Source organism: Diceros bicornis, chromosome 6 (genome assembly GCF_020826845.1).
Source record: "Diceros bicornis minor isolate mBicDic1 chromosome 6, mDicBic1.mat.cur, whole genome shotgun sequence".
In the NCBI taxonomy this organism is placed as follows: domain Eukaryota; kingdom Metazoa; phylum Chordata; class Mammalia; order Perissodactyla; family Rhinocerotidae; genus Diceros; species Diceros bicornis.
This window is the reverse complement of record NC_080745.1, coordinates 80,598,000-80,620,039: the sequence shown is the minus strand read 5'-3', so window position 1 is coordinate 80,620,039 and position 22,040 is coordinate 80,598,000.

The following is a 22,040-nucleotide window of genomic DNA, read 5'->3' as shown; positions in this document are numbered from 1 at the left end:
CAACTGTACAATGCACATTCTTTTCAAGTGTACATGAAACATTCACTAAGATAGACCATATGCTAAATGATCAAATATGTCTCAAAAAATGTAAAAGGACTGAAAATCATACAGCGTTTATTCTCAGAGTTAAATTGGAAATCAATAACAAGAAGATACTTGTTCTACATGTAATTCTAAAGTATTTGAAATTAAACAACACATAACTAAATAATCTGTAGGTAAAAAAGAAATCATAAGAAGTAAAAAAACTTTCAAACTGAAGGATAATAAAAATACAACATATCGGGCCGGCCCGGTGGCGCAAGCGGTTGGGTGCGCGCGCTCCGCTGCGGCGGCCCGGGGTTCGCTGGTTCGGATCCCGGGCGCGCACCGAAGTACTGCTTGGTAAGCCATGCTGTGGCGGCGTCCCATATAAAGTGGAGGAAGATAGGCACCGATGTTAGCCCAGGGCCGTCTTCCTCAGCAAAAAAAGAGGAGGATTGGCAGATGTTAGCTCAGGGCTGATCTCCTCACAAAAAAAAAAAAAAAAAAAAAAAAAAAATACAACATATCAAAATCAGTAGTATGCAGCTAAGACAACACTTAAAGAGAAATTCATAGCTTTGGTATTTATATTAGAAGGAAAAAATGTTTCAGATAAATTATCTATAAGCTTCCAAATTAAAGAAGAGCTAATTAAACTCAAAGCTAATAGAAGGAAGAAAGAATAAATATAGAAGTGAAAATCAATGAAATAAAAAATTTAAAAATAATGGAGAAAATCAATGAAATCAAAAGTTGGCTATTTGAAAAGATCTATAAAATAGATAAACCTCTATCTAGACTGAACAAGGAAAAACAAGAAAAAAAAAACACACAAATTGCCAAGACAGATGAAAGAAGGGACATCAATATGGATCCTATAGACATTAAAAGGATCATAAGAAAATAAACAAGAGAATTTTATATACATCCTCATGCCTATAAATTCAACAACTTACATAAAATGGAAAAATTCCTGGAAAGACAAAAATTACCAGATCTGATGCAAGAATAGAAAGAAAATATGACTTCTATATCATTTAAAGAAATTGAGTTCATGATAAGAGTAAAACCTCCTAAAGAAAATTGCAGACCAGAGTGATTTCATTGATAAATTCTAACAAATACTTAAGGAATAATTAATATCAATTATTAATCGATAATTAATATCAACTCTTTCAGAAAATTGAGAAGGAAGGAGCGCTTACCAACTCATTCTATGAAGCCAACACTATCTAATAACAAAGCCAGACAAGGACATTACAAGAATAGAATACAGACTAATATCTCTGATGAACATAGACATAAAAACCTTATATAAATATTAACAGATCAAATCCAGGATTTTAAAAAGGTAATACATTACAACCAAGTAGAATTGAAAGGTTTGTTTAAAATTTAAAAATCAATGGAATTTACCACATTAACAGAGTGAAAGAGAAAAATTTTATAATTATCTCATAGATTCAGAAAAAAGCATTTGCCAAAATTCAGCATACATTTATGATTAAAAAAAAGAAATGCTCAGCAAACCAGGACTAGAGAGGAACTTCCTCAACCTAATAAATGGTATCCATGAAAATCTTACAGCTAACATCATATTTAATAGTGAGATAGTTGAACCTTTTCAAATCCTTAAGATCAAGAAAAAGGCAAAATGCTCTCTCTCACCACTTCTAATTAATATTGTACTAGAGATCCTAACCAGTGCAATAAAGCAGTAAAAAGAAATAAAGGCTTAAAAAAGGAAGAAGTAGAACAGTCTCTATTTGCAGGTAACATTGTTGCCTAGGTAGAAAATCTTAATGAATCCAAAAAACAACTATGAAAACTAGTAAATCATTTAGCAAGGTCACAAGATACAAGACTAATATACAAAAATCAATTATATTGGCAGGAAACACTTAGAAACTTAAATTTTAAAATTAATTTTATTTACGATAGTGTCAAAAAAAATAGAATATTTAGGAATAAAAGTTTTAATATGTGTAAGACCTTTATGCTGAAACCTACAAAATATTGCTGAAAGAAATTAATAGTTTTTGAAAGAAACTAAATGGAGGAATATATCATGTTCACAGGTTGAAAGACTCAATATTGTTACAACATTACTTCATCCCAAATTAATTTATAGATTTAATACAATCTCAATAAAACTTCCAACAGGCTTATTTATAGAAATTGACATGCTGATGATTAAAATTTATATGGAAATGCAAAAGACTTTGAATAGCCAAAGAACTTCCAACATGGAGAATAAAGTTGGAGGAATTGCATTACCTGATTTCAAGACTTACTAGAAAACTACAGCAATTAAGATAGTGTGGTGTTAGAGTAAGAATAGACATATGGAGTCCAGAAATAGAACTACACACAATGGTCAATTGATTTTCACAAAGGCTCAAGCTAATTCTATGGGGAAAGAGTGGTCTTTTCAACAAATGGTGCTGGAATAAGTGGATATCCATATAGAAAAGAATGAATCTTGACCTAGAGCTCAAACTATACACCAAAAATAAGCTTAAAATGGATCATACGCCTGAACATAAAAGCTAAAATTATAAAATTCCTAGAAGATAGGATTTCATCAAAATTAAAACTTCTGCTCTTCAAAAGACACTAGGAAGAAAAAGAACAGGCAAGCAACAGACCATTAGAAAAGATCCACAATATATACATCTCACAAAGAATATACATCCAAGAGTATATAAAGAACTTTTACAACTCAGTAAGGAGACAGACAACCCAATGAAAAAAAAACACAGGCCAAAGACTTGAACAGACACTTCACAGAAGAAGAAGATGGAGTTGCTCTGTTATCACAGCAGCGATGACCCAACAGGCTGCATTTCCGGGACTCCTGTGGCAGTCAACGGGAGGCACTGGTGAGAGACTGGAGGGAGGGGGAAAGGAAGAAGCCGGGATATTTCTCCTCCTCCCTCTCCGCCTGGGGGGTCTTCTCTAGCAGCAGTGCCTCCATGGCTCTGGCTTTCACTGAACAGGCTTCCTGATTCCAGACCACTGGGCTCCAGTAACCCCCACTCTTCCCTTGGTTTCTCCAGCTGCAGATGGGAGTGGCTTCCTGCTCTGATGAATCTCTGAGTTACTTTACTGAACCCTGTTTGTCCTCTGGGCTCCTCCACGTCACCTGCGTGACAAATTCCCTGTGTTATATTCCCTCTGCTATAAATACTTGACGTGGTTTCTGTTTTCTCCTAGTCAGCCCATGACTGCGTACAGACATTTGGTCACCTGGTACGTCGGACCCTTGGGATTTGCGGAACACTGTCACTACCTATGTGCTTGTTCAGAGTCCACTGTAAGTGCTGGTCTCCATCAATCGCTTTGCTGAGGAAGCTTTGCCTCCCTCCGATCCTTTTAGTAAAATACCTGCTGCTAATTGTTACCCAAGGGGATGGCTTCTCTCTGTTTTTGAGGTTTCATGGCCAGATGCACGGTTCTGCGTATTTGTTTCTGGAGTTCCTCTCTAGCGTAGGAACGGGGGGAGTATTTTATCCCTTTCCTTTAGTTGAGAAGAGTCACATCCTGACTGAGATTCCAGTTGAATGAGGATTTTTTCTTGCCGTTGGGCAGAACCCCGGACACTAGGTCCCTTCCTATGTAACACATACACACATCTCCACCCTTCCCACACCACCCTCAAACCAACCACACACGACCCCTCAGGCCTGTTGCTGTTTCTTTAACAATTTCACACACAGTGTGGTTTGGGGTGAATTTGCACGGTAGGGGACACGTGGGTTTGTCAGACAAAGGTGCCCACATCAGAATTGCTACATAATTTGCAGAGCCCAGTGCAAAATGAAACTGCAGGGCACCTTATTCAAAGAATGTCAAGACGACACCAGCAGAACATTAAACCATGCGCGCAGGTCGCACGCCTGTGTCCCTAGCACTTCCCTACCTCCCCTCAGTACAGTACTTGCTTTATGGAGACCAGATTTAGGTTCCTAAAACAGTGCTGAATGAGACAGGGTAAATGTCCACATGTGGGCTATGTGTGGTTCCCTGAAGCCACACAGGCAGTGCACAGGGAGGGCAGGATGGCGAAAGAGGTACGTGTGCTTGCCCATGAAATTCAACCCGGGTGAGGAGCCTATTCTACCAAGTCATCAAGCTGTGAGCTCCGTCTCTGTGCTGCACCCACCTTGCCCACTCCCCAAGCACTATTTTGGCCCCCAGGCTTCAACAGCTCAGTCACCTTCCTCATCTGCTTCAGTCACGTGACTTTGTGTTGTTCGGAAGAAGCCACCAGAGACCTGACCAATCTAAGCTGGAGGGGGAGTCCTTTAGCCTGGACAACAGCATATCGATTAATCACAACCTATCTGTGCATAGAGAGAGAAATCTCTGTATAGAAACACAGGAATTGACAAATCTACAAGGCGAATAAGGCCACAGAAAAGACCTGGACTGTGGGGACAGACCCAGCTCAGGGCTGGCACCCAGTAGGGGAGCCACAGACATAGTCTGGATGAGGGGGATTTGGATTTGAATAGCAGCTCTGCCACCTGCTACGTGATCTTGAGATAAAAGATTTCATGTCCTTGTTCCTCAGCTATATCACCTTTAGTATAGGAATGATATCTATCTTATTTGAGGATTAAAGCTAATGTATATAAAAATGCCTGGCCTAGTGCATGTGTGGTAAGGGATTCTCAGAAATGGCAGTTTGTATATATGGATACATGCATTATACATACGGCTATATTGTGTGTACATATATTGATATAAATCTGTGGTATAGATGCGTATTTATGTGGTTGTGTAACCATTATATTGAACAACTTTGTCTAACCCCCCCGCTCCCGCCCAACTGTCCCTTCAAACCAGCTCTGCAGGATGCTCTTGCCCTGGGGGTAAAGTCTCAGGCAGGGCCCATCACTCTTCTGGTCACTCTTATATAACAAACAGTCTTGCAGTCACTTTCAGTCCCAAGCACAGTCTCATTTCAGTAACTCAAGTGTCAGGCCCAGGGTTATAATCACTTCCTTCCTACCGTCACCCGATGGAGGGGCCTCCCCAGCTCTGGCCAGCTTTAGTCAGGGAGGCCTGCCATGGGCAATGGTGACATGGTGGTCTCTCCATTTCCTGGCCTTGTGCTTCTCCTCCCCCTCCTCCCAGCCACCCACCAGCCCAGCTGCTTTGGAGGAGAGGAGGAAGAGGAGGATTTCCTTGTTCAGATGTGGTCGCGTGATGCTGGCTGTTGTGGATGTTCAAAGCTCACTCTTTCTCATGGGTGGGAGGGTGCTTTTTCTGGGTTTGTCCGAAACTCCCCCACTGGGAACTTCTGCTTCCCCTACTTAGGACACTCCATGCCCTGGGCTTTCAAAGGTCCCCCCATTCACGTTCCTAGTTGGGGTTACATTGCCCCACCGGCCAACCGCAGATGCCCTTGTCTCATGGGAACACTCATGCAACCAGGCCCCCAATCCTAGGGGACAGATGTCAAGCTGTCTGAGTGGAGCCCCTTGAGCCTGTCTCCCTTGGCTTGAAGTAAGGAGGAAATACCACCTCCTGGGGGAGCGGTGGGGGCAGATCGGGGGCAGAAAAGGTTGTGAAATGGAGATATGTCCACATTTCAACTACTCCCTTCAAAGAATTCCTCTGTCCTGGCCTCTTTATTTCAATCCTTTTATAACCTTCTGCGAGTAGCATTTAGCATCCTACTATATGTAGATGAATATCTGGATAGAGAAACTAGACAGTCTTCACAAGGTCACCTGGGCATTGAAATTCAAAAAACTCAGATTGTAAGTATAAGAAAAAAAGAATCTGGAAAGACAATTTAAAAGTAGATCTGTTGTACGTGAGGCAGTGCTGTTCATTTATCCACAGCTTTTTAGCGTGGGCTGTACTGGGCCAGACTCTAGCCAGTAGCTCCCACCTGGTCAAGGAGACACCCAAGAACAGACAACCAACTGGAAGTAGCACAAGACAAAACTCAAAAGGAAGGACGGGGCAAGTATGCGGGCTTTATACACCAGGCTAAGATGTTTGCATTTTTCCCCCTAAGCATATGGTTTCCCCATCAGGCATTCTGACCCCTGAGAGTCTGAGGAGACAGTTATGGGGAGGGGGGTCGATCAGCTATCGTCAGCTATTCTAGAAGCTTAGCAGGAACCATACATTTATCCAAGGTAAGTCTGCATAGTTCAGTAAACATCAAGTTTCTTTGCTTTGAGCTGAAATTTTATCTCTTGATAATCAACTATTCTGATTGGCAGCCACATGACTTTGATTATTTGTAAATGGAGACATGAATTAATTCATAAGTTATGGAGTTTGGTCTATACATGGTCCACAGAAGAAAATTATTAAAAGAGAGTACCATGGAAGAGGATGAGACTTGGGTTTTAGAAGCATCTCTGCAGCTGCAGTGGGGAAAATGGATTGAAGAGGCCAAAAACGGAGGTGGGAAAGCCTGTCAGGAAACTGCTGTGGCCACCTGGGAGAGGCTGGTGAGTGACCAAGACTCTGTCTGTCCATCCGTCTGTCCATCCATCCATCCACCATCCACCCATTCAACAAATTCATTGAGCAGCTATGATGTGCCAGACACTGCATGATGTGCTGGGGACTCAGCAGGGATGAGCCACAGAGATAGAGCCTGCACTTACCAAGCATGCCATCCACAAGGAAACAGCTGTGAAACCATCGCATGAATGGATGTGTGGTTAAGAATCAGGATGGGTTCTGTGAAGACAAAGTCCAGGGTGCTAGGACAGCAGGACAGGGTCTTGATGTTGATCATATCATTGTGCTTTTAAGGTCTGGGGAGATAAACGGGATCCCAAGAATGACATGCTGGAAGAAAGCAACAGCCATAACCAGAAAACCCACCGCTCTTTACCACAGAATGAGAAAGGACTGGGTCTGCCTCCCACCCCCGCTGCATGCTCCCATATTTACGGTTCCAGCTCGGGGTGAGTGTCATTGAGTATTTGTTGAGTGTATGAATAAAAAGATACCTGTAACCTCGGCTGGCGTTTTATTTCATCTAGTTAACAAACACTTACAGAATACTAATTTACCATGTCCAGATACTGCTGTAAGTTCTTTACAAATATTAACTCAGTTAATCCTCGTACAATGCTTAAGAGGTGGATATTATGACCAACCCCACATTACAGATGGTGAAACTGAGGCTGACAGACTATGTCCATCTACACCAGTGGCTCCCAAAGTGTTGTCCCCACACCAGCAGCATCCACATCACCTGGGAGGGTGTTGGAAATGCAAGTCCTCAGGCCCAGATAAGAAGGTCAGCTCTGTTTTTAACAAGCCCTCCGGCTGTTTCAGATGCCCGCTGTAGTTTGAGAAGCTCTGGGCCACACCTGCCGAATTCATCCAATCATACTCCTCCAATCGTAGGAATTTCCTGTGGCCTCATTGAAACTATGACTTCTTAACACACCCCCTCTTCCAACTTACTGAAGCAGATTGGGAGGGAACCTGAGAATCTGTATTTTTTAGCAAATTCTCCCATCAGGCAGCTTTTGGAAAGTTCGTTTTAACACTGCACTGGAAGAAAACAAAGACGAGACGTCACAGAGTGTGGTGGGGGTGTGCAAGTGAGTGGGTGTATAAACCTGCAGATGGCAGGTTTGTCTTTCCTGAAAGTAGAGTCAAACATTGCAGCTGTTCCATCCCCGGAGTTGAGGGGACAGCAGATCACAAGCGAAGTCACAGGTATAAATCTCCCCGGCTGGACCCCGGGTATATACTGTTCACAACTTCCTAATCAGAAGAGCAGATTCCATCTCCTACAGGAATGTTAATGCTGCCTCAGTCAGATACTTGCAGACCAGCCTCAGAAGTCCAATGCTCCGGGCAAAAGCTTGCCTTTATTGCTGTCTCTTTGAGAAGCAGAGACCGTTGTTGCCAGTGATTTCCTGTAATAAATACCTTTGTCATCTTGACTAAAGAAGCTGTTGACCTGAAACACCTTGGACTGAAATATTACCTCTGCCTACCTATCCGTAGTCACCTGGGCTTTCACGGTTTTTGGTTTTGGGGGAGGCTGGGGAGAGAATAGACAGGCCAGGAAGGACTGGGTCACCTATGAACAGTGTCATTTCCCCACAACCCCCAAATCTCCTGGTTTTCACCTACTGAAGACCAAAAGGGGAATGATGTCAAAAAAATTGGGTATAAGTTAGCAGAACTTTTAAGGTTAATATTTCTAAATTAAAAGGATAAATCCAGGCATGTGGCTTTTAACCCAGCTTTCAATTTATGATACACTTTGGAATATTCATGATGCTCAATCTGTCCGAAACAGACGAAAATATACTTGACTGAGCTACAGAGGCCAGGTCCTGCTCTGCCGTCATTGACAAGTCAGTGTGGCCTTGAGCAAGTCTTCACACCTTCTCAAGCCTTGGATTATTTACCTATAAAGATACATACCTGTAATCACACTCACACAGCCAACCTGGAGGATTGTTGGGGGGAATATATAAGAAGATGGCTGTGAAAAGTGCTTTACAAACTGTAAAGTGCTCTCCACATGTGGGGGGTTATCATGGCATCGGAGCAGGAATGGGCCCTGTGCAGATCCCAGACCTGCGAGTATCAGACACAGAGGAAGGTGGGTGGGCAGTGTGATGTTGCAGGCAGGGGGTGGGAGATGTCCACTCTGTGGGAACAGATGACTTTCACAATGAAATCCATGTCCTCAGCTTGTCAGTATGACACCCACTGGGCCATGGCTAAACGGACCCAGGGAATCATTTCTCTTCCCGGACCACCATAAAAGTCAAGATCTGACCCTTAGAATCCAGCTCTGGAGATAGAGGAGATAGAGACATAGGGGGTAACTGACTTGCAGTGGTCTGCTGGAGCCAGCTCACACCAGCTTACCAGAGCCAATTCTGCATCTTGTCCCAACTCTGCCTTCAGTGACATCACGTTAGTAGCACGAATGGGCCGTGGTGGAAATATTTACACCATGGAAATTGGCAAACACTACAAGTCAGGTGCTCTTTTTTTTTCTGCAGAGAGCAAGTTGTTAAACACTTACCAATGCATCACTGGGTAACAGCAGAGACAGGGTGGGATCTAAGTCCACTGCAAAAGTTGAAGAGAACAGACAAGAAAGTTCTTTCTCCACTCAGGAGTGGGGGTACCATTAAACCATGAAACTTCTACTAACTAATCTAGGAAGATTTCTCAGAGGAGAGAGCATTTTTTGTAAACCACTTATACAATGAGAGATTGCCTTCTCTCTATGTGCACAGGGGCAAAACTCACTCCCCCAACACACATGCTCCAACAGCAGACTCAGTGCCGCCACCTCCAGGCTGTCTTCCCTGATATTCCTTACCTTACACTACAGAGAACTCCAGCATCTTAGTTCATACACAGACAACAGAAGGTGGTTCTTCAGAGCTCAGGCTTTGGAGTCAGAAGGCTTGAGCTAAAAATCCCAATTTGACCACTTACTAGCTATTTGTGGGAAAGTCAGTGAACCCATCTGTGAAATGAGGCTAAAAGACTCTCTAGCTATCAGGAATTATTATGAGAGGATAAATGAGCTAATGCTTATAAAGTACTGAGCATAGTGCCTGGCACACAGTAACTGCTTAAAAAACACTCACCATTGTGACAGTGGTTCCTCTGCACTCTCATTTCACTTTTCACGGGCAAAGCTGGGGCTCTCCAGCTGGACTGAAGTTTCGTGAGGATTGGGACCTTGCCTTGTTCATCTCTCAGTCCTCCACAGGGCCTATAAAGGCCCGAAACACAGGAAGTCCTCAGGAAATCCATGTTGACTTAAATGGAATCAGAAGCCAGACAGGTTTCCTTTCTACAACTTGTCTGCTCAAAGGTTGGATGAACAAGTGATGAGAAAATGCCAGGTGGGAACAGGACAACAGTCAGTCAGGAGGCGTCTGCTGCACTGCGCAGCCGAGATCCCTCACAGCTGAGCCCTTCTCCAGAACCTGCCCTCATCCGGAGGAAGCTGCCTAGTCCAAGGAGCAGCCAATGTCCAGTGACTGGCCCTGGCCGGAGTACAAAGACCCACCCCCTAGCCTTGATTGAGGACATCTCTGAAGGGCCATCCCAGCCCCAGAGGTCTCCATGGGATCAGCTGGGGGCTCTGTTACAACTGCATTGCAATCCAATCTCCCGCTGCCCACTTTCCTCACCCCTTGGTAGGTTTAGTTCCTAAAAATCTCTCTCTCATAGATGTCCTGCATGCTAGTCTCTGTCTCCGACCTAGGGGAGGTTTGTGCCCCTGTCCGTAGCCAGGACTCACTCCCCAAGCTCCCACCTCCTTCATTCAGAAGAGAGGATGAGATCTCAGTTCTCTAAGATCATGGTTCATTCGCAAATAGATTCTAGCACATTCTCAGATGACCTCTTCACCACCTCTGTGCTGGCCACAGCTTCACTAAGTGCTCCCCTCGAAGGTCAGATTTTAGCAAAGGAGGTTCCTCTCCCTCTCTGATCCCGTCTCTTTTCACAATCTTGATCCTGGAGCCCTTGTTCAGCACCTGTGTTGGGTCGGGTTCAGAAGCAGATGATGAGATAAGAATTCATTTATAAGTGATGTATTAAGGAAGTGCTCCCAGGAGAGACTGGAGGGAGGGAGTGGGGGAAGCAGGGCAGGGAAGAGAGAGAGAGGAAGCCAGGGTGCCATCCCAGGAAAGTCCCAGGACCAGCCTGATCCCACAGGGCACTCGAGAGTGTAAATTACACCTCGGAGGCTGTCCCGCCTAGAGGTGAGGGAGCTCGGCTTTCATATTCTCGTTCCAGTCAATCACTGGCAATGGGCCACTCCAGTAAACTCAGGCACCTTCGGCCCTACGCCTGGGCAAATGGGTCCAGTGCTCAAAGGCAGCCTCCTGAAGAAGGTTGCAGGCGAGAGTCATTGGAAGCAAAGCGCACAGAAGCTGGCAGTGGTCACATAATGAGGATAAAGGGGCCCCGTGGATCTGGGCAGAGCGCCACAGCACCCGCTGCAGCTCACCACTGATATTTTTTAACTTGAGAATGGAAAACAAAGACTTCTGGGGAAAACTGTGGTGTCAGGAAGAGAACACCAGGCTTGGCCCGAATCCCAGCCCTGCCTGCTCTTTGCTGTGTGATCTTGAGCAAGTCTGAGCGCGTCTCTGAGCTTCAGTTTCGCCATCTGTAAAATCAAGATAATAAGGCAAACAAACCACTGCTATCTCTCAGGGCGGTTGCGTGGTTTAGATAGAATCATGTGGGGCACAGTGTTTTATAAACCACAGGGAGACTCCTGTCCTGGAAGATGCAGCCTGCTGTCACCAGCATAATCAAGCCCTATTCCCAAACTTAGCCTGGGATTTCCTCCTTTCTCCCCTGCGCACGCCCCCTTGCCCACTTCATTTACTCTCTCTTCTTAAAAGCTTCTATGTTTGCACTGCAGGCTGTTAAGACTCCTAATTCAAAATAACCTGATAAAATGCTCCGGGGAGCTTGCTGGTTCCAAATAGATATACAAGGAGCAGGTTGGCCTGAAACACGAAACTCTGAGCCCTAGCCGGGGCGGAGGTGCATTCCGCAGGCCTGGAAGAACGGCCACAGCCGCTGAGCTCTCTGCAGCCAGCTCCTTAAATCCTAATCACCGGGACCCTGAGCCAGGTGGTGGGGGCTGTGTGTCCAGCGCTGTGTGAGAGGCACTCGGGAGAAAATGATGCACCTCTTACCTGGAAGCCAGCCTAAACAGGACCCCCGGCCTGGGGTCGCAGCCAGCTGCCCACATTGCCCGTCCTGTGGTCGAGGACCCCTTCCCTCTTTCCTAGAGCCCTGCTACAAGCTGGACGCAGATCCATGGGGCGGACCCAATGCACTCGCAACCTGAGGGCTGCTTACTCCTCGGAAGAGGAAAACACAACTGATCCCCCAGGGCAGGTGAAGAGAAGGGCTGAGAAACTGCTGACTTGCTTCATTTCAGCCACATTTTTGTCAGCCGCTGAACCGGAAGCGCAGAAGCACCATAGCAGCAGGAGGACTGGCCTGGGAGCCCAGAGGTTTGGCCTGAGGCCCTGGCTCTGCTGATGGTTACTTGGGCAAGTCACTTACTGTCTCGGGGCCTGACTTTCCTCTCCTGCACAGCGGCAGTAGGAATGCATCTCCCACCTGTGCAAAGGGCTGCGAGGAACGCGCTGGAAGGAGGCGCGTGTCTGTGCGGGTGGAGACGGGACGAGGCTCAGCAGCAGCTTCCGTTCTGGAACCCCCTGCCATGTGCCAAACGCTCCGCACACACCCTCCCCCTGAGTCCTGCAGGACGCACATGACCCCTTTTGCAGTTGAAGAAACAGGCCAGCTGGCTCCAAACTCACAGTTTCTGCCTTAGAGGCGAGCTGCGGAGGGGGCCCAGGTCTGCAGAAATCCACAGGCAAACATTCCATCCTTCATTCATTCAGTAGGAGTATTCTGGAGCCCAACTACGCCAGGTGATGACAATAATGACACGCGGGGCTGCCCTCAGGGAGCATTTTCTCTCCTGCTTGAAGCTCTGCCTCCCTGTGGCCTGGTCTCCGGAGGCCTCTATGATCTAGTCCAGGCCGCAGGACAAAGCCAGAGCGGATCTGCTGTTGGACTTTTGCTGGGCAACTCACCAAGGTGGAGAAAGACTTCGCCGTGAGCTAACAGTCCACACTGCAGATCGGGAGGTCTGGGCTTAATGACGACAACAACAACAAGAACAGTAGCAATAACTAGCACGTGTTGAGCCCTCAGTCTGTGCCAGGTAGTGCTGGGCACTTGAGATATATTCTCTCAGTCCCCTCTGTGGTCCTACGAGATGAGGGCATTTGCTGTCCCAGGTCACCCAGCCAGTGAGGGGCAGCGCGGGGCTCGCAGCCTCATCTTTCTGCCATCAGGGCCCACGCTCTTATCGGCAAAGGCTCTTACCCTGACATGCTGGGTGACTGAGCAAATCCCTCCACTCCCTGGGCCTCAGTTACCCCACCTGCAAATTGTTGGCATAGGACTTGCCAGGATCTCATCCAACTCTGACAATGCAGAGTCTTGACCTGGAGCTGGAAGGGGAGGGTGGCCATGACTGGCCTCCAGGACCCCAGAAGGACCTCCTCCGTGGAGAAGAGGATGCACAGCCCGGCTGGGCCTCAGCTGAGTGGAAAGGGAAGCCTCCGGATGGGGGTCAGCCCTCCTGGACAGCTTCTCCCTGGAAGCCCAATTCTCACTGACGCCCAAGTTAAAGCCCCTTTGTGACCTCCCCATGGCAAGCTGCTCGCTGTAAGGGACTCTAATGCTGAGCGCTAATGAGCTTGGAATGTCAAATTCCATCAGTCAGGCAGCATGGACACGAAGTGATGAAACTTCCCATTCCAGGAGGAGGTATGGTTCTCTTGCCTTTTTCTGTTTTTGTGGTAACATTCGTCACTGCTACACATGAAAATAAAAACCAGATGGAATCCCTGAAACGGGGAGAGGGTGTTCCCCCTTGCTATGCAGTAGGACAGAGCCCTCAGTGGGCACCAAGGGTCACTGTGGGCAGGGAGGGGCGGGCTATCTGCTTCTCAGCAGAGCAGCCACCCAGCCAGGGCCACAAGATGGCAAACACTTGGGTCTTACCTGTCTTTTCTCTGGGCCTAAGGTCGTAGAGCAGGTGAAGAACTGAGGTCTTCCCAGACCTTCCAAACTCCAGCCCAGCCATGGACACTCACTCCCCTCTCCCTCCTCCCAGGAGCCTCTGTCCAACCCCTGGGCACAGTGCCAGGGCCACTCACTGACAGCATGCTCCGGTGAGTCCTGGCTACAAGCACAGGACACTGAATGGGAGCCTGAACCTCACCTCCTCCAGGCAGCCTCCCCTGACCACCACAGCCTTCTCCATCAAGGTCATCCTATACTTTAAAACCAAGTTACATGACTTTCACTCCCCACCAGCTTGCCTTGCTCGCTAAATTTGTTGTGTGTGGCTTGCTTAGATCCTCATCCAGGCTGTCAGCAGTTCCCGGGGGACAAGAAGCGCTCGATACTTGCCCTGAGGACCCCCTTGGTCCCTAGCATAGTGCCTGCTTCAATGAAGCTGCTCTATAAATGTGTGTGGAAAGAATGTAGTTACAGCATCACTGTCAGCATTAATAAAGCAGTAATGATCGTCTCCCAACCCCCTACTATGTGCTGTGCACTAAGCAAAGTCTTTTACCTGCATTCACGCATCCCACAACAACCCTACCAGTTGCGATTATTCCCACTTTACAGATGAGGAGCAGAGAGCCAAGACTTGTCCAAGGAATAGGACAAAGCACGATTTTGCGCCTGAGCCTGCAGGCCCCAAGCCATGTCCTTCAGCACTCCCTGTGTTGAGATTGGAGGTGGGTTGCCCCGCTGAGGTGTCTGAGAAGAGGACTGCCCCTCTGTTCTGATCTGGGAAGGTAAAGGGGAGGGTAGAGAGGTGGGTTGGCCAGCAATCCCTCCGTAAGCCTCAGCTTTGCCACACAGCTTGGTTGGTCCCCTGCACACAGTGGTGCCCACTAACTGCAGCTCCCACCTATGCTGGGTAGGCTGAAGCCCCACAAGCCAGGAGAAGCCAGTCCAACTCAGTCTCAGCCAGGAGCCAGCGGCCTCTTTCCAGTTCCACAGCAAACGTCCTAGAGGCCCAGGCAGAACCTCAATTTGCTCATCTGCAAAGTGGGGAGGGTCCCTGGCGGCTCAGATGGCTGGTGAACAAAGAATTAGAAAGAGGGCTGTTCCTAACTTAGGCACCTGAGGGTAGTGGGGCAGGGTCTGAGCTGGGTCCTTCCCATTCTCCCTTCTTTCCGACAAGGTGGTGTTTCCCTAAGTCAGCTCCACCTGGAACGGCAGCAGCACCCGCCCAGCTGCTCCCAAAACAACAGGCAGTTGGAGGGGTGAGCGGGTGGCTGGGTGTTGGTCCATGAGGGAGGAAGGGGGTTCAGCTCTCTGAAGACAGTGCAGGCAGGCACCTCCCCCAACCAAGCCCTAAGCCCTGCCCTAGACCTTTTCCTTTACTTTCTCCTTTTTTCCCCAAACCCCCAACCTGAGAGCATTCCAGATACACTGCTTGTCTGCGAGCAGGAAGCTCTCCATAGTGTTCAGTCTGATTCATCTCAGCCCTGGGGGCCTCCAGGATAGGGTTACCAGGCATCCTGTATCTACGGAATATATCCTGTATTTGCTGACTGTGTCCTGCATCCTGTATGGCCAGCAAGACATACTAAATGTCCAGTATTCCGCTTTGTCCATAAATGACAGACAGTCAGCCATTAGAGCTCTTTTTCTAATTTACCTGCCCATCTCGTATTTTTATCTGCTAAGTCTGGCCATGCTACTCTCAGGCAGGATCCAGGTGTTCTGAAACCAGCAACCACACCACATCCTGGGTGGGGGCAGGGGGGTAGTTTCTACATGGACCGTGGAAGCAGCTCTGTGCATGTGTGTGCATGTATGTGCACGTGTGTGTTATGTGTGTGCATGGGCATGGGGACCCCCAGGCCCACTGAGAGTGTACCCCGTGTGTGCACAGGTGTAAGCCTGTTCAGGGCATAGGAATGGGTCGTTTCCACCCAACTCTGAACAAAGCATGCAGGATAAAGGAAAACTCACCAGGGGTCTGGGTGAGTTAGGCTAAGAGGAAAGATTTTCCAATCACCTTTTCCACTGGAATCATTCCTTATAACTTAAGATCCCTCCTGCCAGGCCCGCCTCTGAGGACTGGACAGCGGCCCCTCTGGAGCCACTCTACATGTGATGTTCAAGGAACATTACAGACCTATCAGGCTGAGAAGGTCCTTTGGTCCAACTCCTTCGCTGCCCCAGTGAGAAAACTGAAGCCCAGAGAGAGAAAGAGACTTGCTCAAAGTCACACTGCCATCAGAGAAAGAGCTGGAACAGGAATCAGGGTCTCCTGGCTGTAGCCCAGGGCTCATCTTACTGCATAAGTTGATTCTTTCTGACAGCAGGGCACCATCAAGAGAAAGTTGAACTCTTGAGAATTCAATGGCAGCCATTTTCTCCCCAAACTGCAGAAATAATATAATAGTAGCTAGCATTTCTTGAGCGCTTACTGCATGCTAGGCTTACTTAATTTACATGGCAATTCCATGCTGTAGTTTTATCATTGCCCTCATTTACGCATGAAGAAACTGAGGCCAAGAAATTTTCCCCAGGTCACACAGCTGCTAAGGGAGTGGTCACTTTAACCAGACATGCACTTTGAACCATGGTTGAAAGCTGGCTTCCTCGTGTTAAATAAACTGGGTTCTATAGACAGTTCTTCAGAGGTCTGAATAGCTGGTATGAGGGAGGGTCCATTAAGACGGGCCATAACTTCATCACCAGGGTCTGATGATGTAGCCAAGGGCAGCTAGATCTCCTAGCCACTCCTCCTCTTGCCCAAGTCATTAATTTCAGCTAAGATTTTTAAACCCACCTCACTAAGGAGTTTCCAAGACTGATGCCCCAGACAGGGGGCAGGAGATGATCCTGTTTCTACTTTGTAAACCCTGCCTTTCAACTCACCCCTTGAGACAAGACACTTTCTCTTCTTTCCTCCTGAATGGTTCTTCCCTCTGCGCCCCCACTCCCCCCACCCCTGTCTTCCCGCCATCCTCAGCTCAGTCCAGCCACTTAATTCAGCAGCCGTTTGTCCCAGTGCCCCCGACACCACACAGGTGTACTGTGTACTTGCTTTCAGAAAAGTAAGTAGTTTTTTGGTGGGCGGCCAGTAAAGGGGACTGGATACGGGCAGAGAGGGCTACACAGCCCCCTCCCCAGAGGACTGCCCCTGGACATGTTATCGAGTGCTCCTGAAACCCAATGCCTGCCCGATGGGGCAGCCAGGTGTGCCCCAAGACAAGGCTGTTTTCCCTCTCCTCGAAGAGCTCTGCCCCTGCCGTGGGGGGGGGGGGGGGCTCTGCTTCCTGCAGTCAGTGCTGCCTGGGCCCCCCTGCAAGGTGAGGTCTCACCTCCAAGGACCCTCTGGCTGGGTCTGCTCGCTCTCCTTCCTCCCTCCTTCTGGAACCTAGATCTGACTGCCTAGTCTTGCCCCTGCTCTCCCTTACGTCCCCCATCACTCCTCATCTACCTCCTGACATTACTGGGTCTGTCAGGGTTACCCTCCTCCCACCTTCCTCTCCACCCTTCCCAGCATTCTGCTCCACAAAGCCTCTTCTGACCGCTGCCTCCCCCGGTGAGCTCTCCCTCCTCCCCAGGCTGAGCCTGCCACTCCTTGGTACCAGCTGCAGATGGGCTTGTCTGAGGCCATGTCAGCTCAAATCCCTGCTCTGTCATGTATTGGCTGTGTTACCTTGGGCAAGACTCTGAACCTCTCTGAGCCAAGTATCCTCATCTACAAAATGGGAATATGAGAGTCCTCACCTCTAGGGTTACCACTGAGAGGATTAAATGAGATAATGCACATAAATTTCAAAGCCCAGCACAAAACACAGTGAACAACCAATACTGCTAACAGAAACTGTAACAGGATCTTATAACATACCCATGTTCTAAACCCCTGCCCCCTGCCATCTTGACTCTCAATTTATGGTTTCCCCGGTATTGATTGTTTACTGTTTTATTTTTACATTATAATTTGTTATACTTCATATGTATTATTAATTAAGTTTAATTACATTTCCTGTGGTTTACCTATATTCCACTTCAATTTTTTTTTTGCTGAGGATGATTTGCCCTAATCTAACATCTGTTGCCAATCTTCCTCTATTTTGTATTTGAGCTGCTATCACAGCATGGCCACTAGATGAGTGGTGTAGGTCCATACCTGGGAACCGAACCCAGGCCACTGAAGTGGAGCACGCTGAACTTAACCACTAGGCCACAGGGCCAGCCCCTCAAATATTTTTTTGTAATGAGGCAGGAAAGACAGACACACAGAGAGACACACAGAGACAGGCAGAAGTGACAGGGAAGGAATGATGCTAAAAGGCCGAGGCCAAGAGAGAGAGCAGGGAGGAGAGAGCAGCAAGAGAGATAAAGGAGGAAAGACCAAGCAGCTCTGGCCAGATCTGAGCACCAAGGAGTGATTGAGGTGGACGATGACCAGCCCTGCTCCACCGGTTCCCACATGCTCCCATTGGAGAAACTGGATTTACCTGCTGAGAGGTAACTATTTGGGGCAGCAAGACGGGGAAATGATGGAGAGGCCACAGAGGGCTGGCTGGGAATTCCAGGTAGACTTCCTGGAGGTGGAGGGCCTGAAGACTGCCCTAAAAGGGCAAAGAAAGTATGAGGGGACAGTAAGGGGACAGAGGGAGGCATTTTAGGATCTTGTGAGCAAAGATGGAGACCAGCAACTTAAAAGGAAACCCCAGCAGGAAAGCTCCTCACGCTTGCTCCATTTCCCCAATGCACACACACGCGCACACACACACACACACACACATACCCATACACACACATACACACTCAAACACATACACACCCATCAACACATACACAACTATGGCTCTCTGAGGGGCCCTGCCCCCCCTCGGCAGTGTCACCCACACACACCTGACAGAGCCTACGACCCTGTGGAATCTGCAGGAAGCTGCAGGCCTGTGGAAGCTCTCAGGCCAGGCCTCGTACCTGCTGCTGCTTGACCTCGGCATGCTTCTCAGAGGCTGCTGGGGGCGTTCAAAACACAAAAGAGGGTGGAAGAAAGTGAGAGGCGGCCCACGGGGGTGGCCGTGGGGAAAGACTGCTCAGAGAGTCACCAGGACATCCCGGCTGGAGGGTCCCAAGGCTCCCGACAAACGGCACAACTGCTCCAGCCCCGCCCGCACGTGACCCGCCCCGCCTGGGCCCCCTGTCTCGGGCACACAGAGGGGCTGCAGACCTGTCTTCCATGGGTCCGCCTGGAAAGTTCTCCAGCCCCACTGGCCCCGAGGCCCCCGAAAGCCTACAGGCCAGCCGGGCCCACCACAGCCCAGAGATCTCCGTTTCTCCCCCAACCTTTTCGGCACAGGTAACGACAGCGCTCTGGAGGAAATACGAGAGGTTGGCTCCCTTGAGATGGAGAATGAGGTCAAGAGACACATTTCCCAACTTTCAAAAGGAACTGTTTGGGATAATTAATCAACACATCACCAACACCAAGGGATTGTTTTATATCGGAAGACATATAATTAAGAAAATAATAGCAGGCTTGCTGTGGGTTTTGTTCCAAAAGAATGCTAATTATGTTTAGCACCCTGACACATCCAAAGGTTCACCCCCAATATTTAGAAATCAAACAGAAGTTGGCTGAGAGGTACCTCTTCACCTAGACTTAGAACACGGAGGCTCTGGAACAAAACGGGCCTCCAACAGGTCTTGGGACCCGCTTTTCGGCCTGTGGTAGCTGTGCCAGCGAGGAAAGTCACTTGTAATTGCTAAACTGCGCTCACTATGGCTTAATTACACCTTCGGATCGGCACCTAATTTGCTTAGGGTGCAACTGAGCTGCTGTGGGTGTAATTACCTGCCAGGGACACTACTTAACAATGCAGCCACAGCCGGGGGAAATTGGGAGCCATGCTCAGCTCTGCTCAGAGAGGCTATGGTCACATAACTGTGGCTTCCAGGGCCCTGGACCCTGGCAGGCCAGTATAAAGGAAGGCAGCCCTGGCCCACCTGCTTCCCGGAAGCAACCTGGGTGCCAGGAAGCACAGAAAAGCCCACCTGGAGGTGTTCACAGAGCAATTAGGAGGACCCTCCTAGGCTGATCCTCCTGGTGGGTCCCTCCCAGCTGCCCCTCTGAGGAGATGACTCTAGAGTGTGACAGTAGCTCTGCCCACATTCTGCCTCAGTTATCTTGGTAGCCCTTGCTGGAGTCTGGTTCCCGTGGGTACCCCTGCTGGGGCACAGCAGGGGAGGGAGTGGCTAGAGGTGCTGGTTCCCAAGGGGGATAAGTGTATGACCACAGGCACCAAGGCCCCACGTCAGGGAGCAAAGCCCCCCTCCTGAGACCCTGGAGCCCTGCTAATGTATGCAGGATGGCCAGACTGGCAACATCAAGATCCATGGTCCCCACAAAGGAAGAGGGAGGCACCCACATTACCCCCAAAAAACACACACATGGAGAACTTCTTGGAAAGGAAATCCTCCAGATGGGAGGAGGGCACCAACATTTGTAGATGGGCCTGCCTTGTGTCCCAGATGGGCCGGGGCACTCCTACCTGTGGGGAGTTCACATCGGTGTGGGGCGGGGGGCGGGGGTGCAGGTCCTGTGGTCCTGTGTCTACTCACAGATTGGTGCATCACCTCACAGAGAGTAGAATTATTAAGGAGTTATGGTATCGGGGTTTAGATTTTAAAAGAATCCTGTTAGAGATACATCCTAAAATTGTTACTATTGAAAAGAGACAATGTCTGGAATTTGCTTCAAAATAGCAATGGGCTGGGGAGTGCCCCGGGAAAGATAGAGGGAACAAGATTGCCCTTGAGTTAATAGTTGGTATTAGGTGGCTAGGGCTGCTGTAACAAAGTGTCACACTATGGGTGGTTTAAACATCACAAATTTATTTCCTCACAGTTCTGGAGACTAGAAGTCCAGGATCAAGGTGTAAATAGGAATGGTTCCTCCTAAGGGTCGTGAAGGAAAGATCCTTTCCAGGCCTCTCTCCTTGGCTTGTAGATGGCTGCCTTCTCTCTGTGTCTTCACATCATCTTCCCTCTGTATCTGTGTCCAAATTTCCACTTTTTATGAGAACACCGGCCATAATGGATCAGGGCCCATCTAATGACCTCATTTTAACTTGATTACCTCTGTAAAGACCCTGTCTCCAAAAAAGGTCACATTCTGAGGTATTGAAGCTCAGAACTTCAACACATGGTGGGGGGGCACAATTCAACTCATAAGATAATTGTTGAAGATGAGAGATGTATACATTACACTATTCACCCTACTGTTGTATAAATTTGCAATTTTTTCCATAATAATGGGAGGGAAGGGGCACGAGGTGGCAATGCTTCGAACAATAGTTATGTCACCAGGTAAACTCCAGGGAGATAAGACCTGTTCTCCAGAGCTCAAAGAAAATCCTAAAATTCAGCACTGTTTCAGAAGAGACAAGGCAACTTTGGGAGGTAGTGAGCTTCCCAGCTCTGGAAACATCCAAGCCCAGGCTGTATGACCACCAGTGGGGCCTTCTGCAGGATTCCTTCTCTGGATGGAAGCTGGCCTGGCCAACCTCGATGACTTTGCCCAACTCTTGGTTGCCAAAATAGCCAGTGCTGTCTTAGACTGCATTAATGGAGGTACAATGGCTAGAACAGGGTTGGGAGAATCCTGATCTACTTAGAACTGAAGGGAACCACCTGGATCCTGGTGTTCCATTCTGGGAACCCCATCCCAAAGGGGACATTAAGCACTTATGGGGAACAGCCAGGTGCTGGAGGAGCTGGGAATCAGGCCATGGCATTCAAAAAAGACTGTGGAATCCACTTTTACCAGTTCCTTTTGTATCCACCTAGAAAGATGATACGCAACTTCAAACAAATATACACATGATTTTTGTATTTCCTTTACACTAATGATATTCCATGCACACTCTTTTTGCTTTTATCAATGAACATTTATATATCTTAGGGATTCTTCCATTTTAGAACATAAATTATGCCTCATTCTTTTTAACTGTGGCATAACATCCTATCCCAGAGTAAATTATTTTACCAATCCCCTACTGATGGATATTTAGATTGCTTCAAATATTTCCCTATAGCAAACAACACTTAATAATTAATCTCATGTATCTGTCGCTTCACAGGAATGAGTATATCTGTGGAATAAATCCCTATAAGTAAAGCAAAGAAAGAAAGAGGGATTGTTGAAGGAAGGAAGAAAAGAAGGAAGAGAGGAGAGAAGGAAGAAGCAAGGGAGGGAGGGAGTAAAGAAGAAAAGAAGGAAGGAAGCAAGGAAGAGAGGAGAGAAGGAAGAAGCAAGGGAGGGAGGGAGTAAAGAAGAAAAGAAGGAAGGAAGCAAGGAAGGAAGGAGAGAAGGAAGGAGGGAGGGAGGGAGGAAGGAAGGAAGGAAGGAAGAAAGGAAGGAA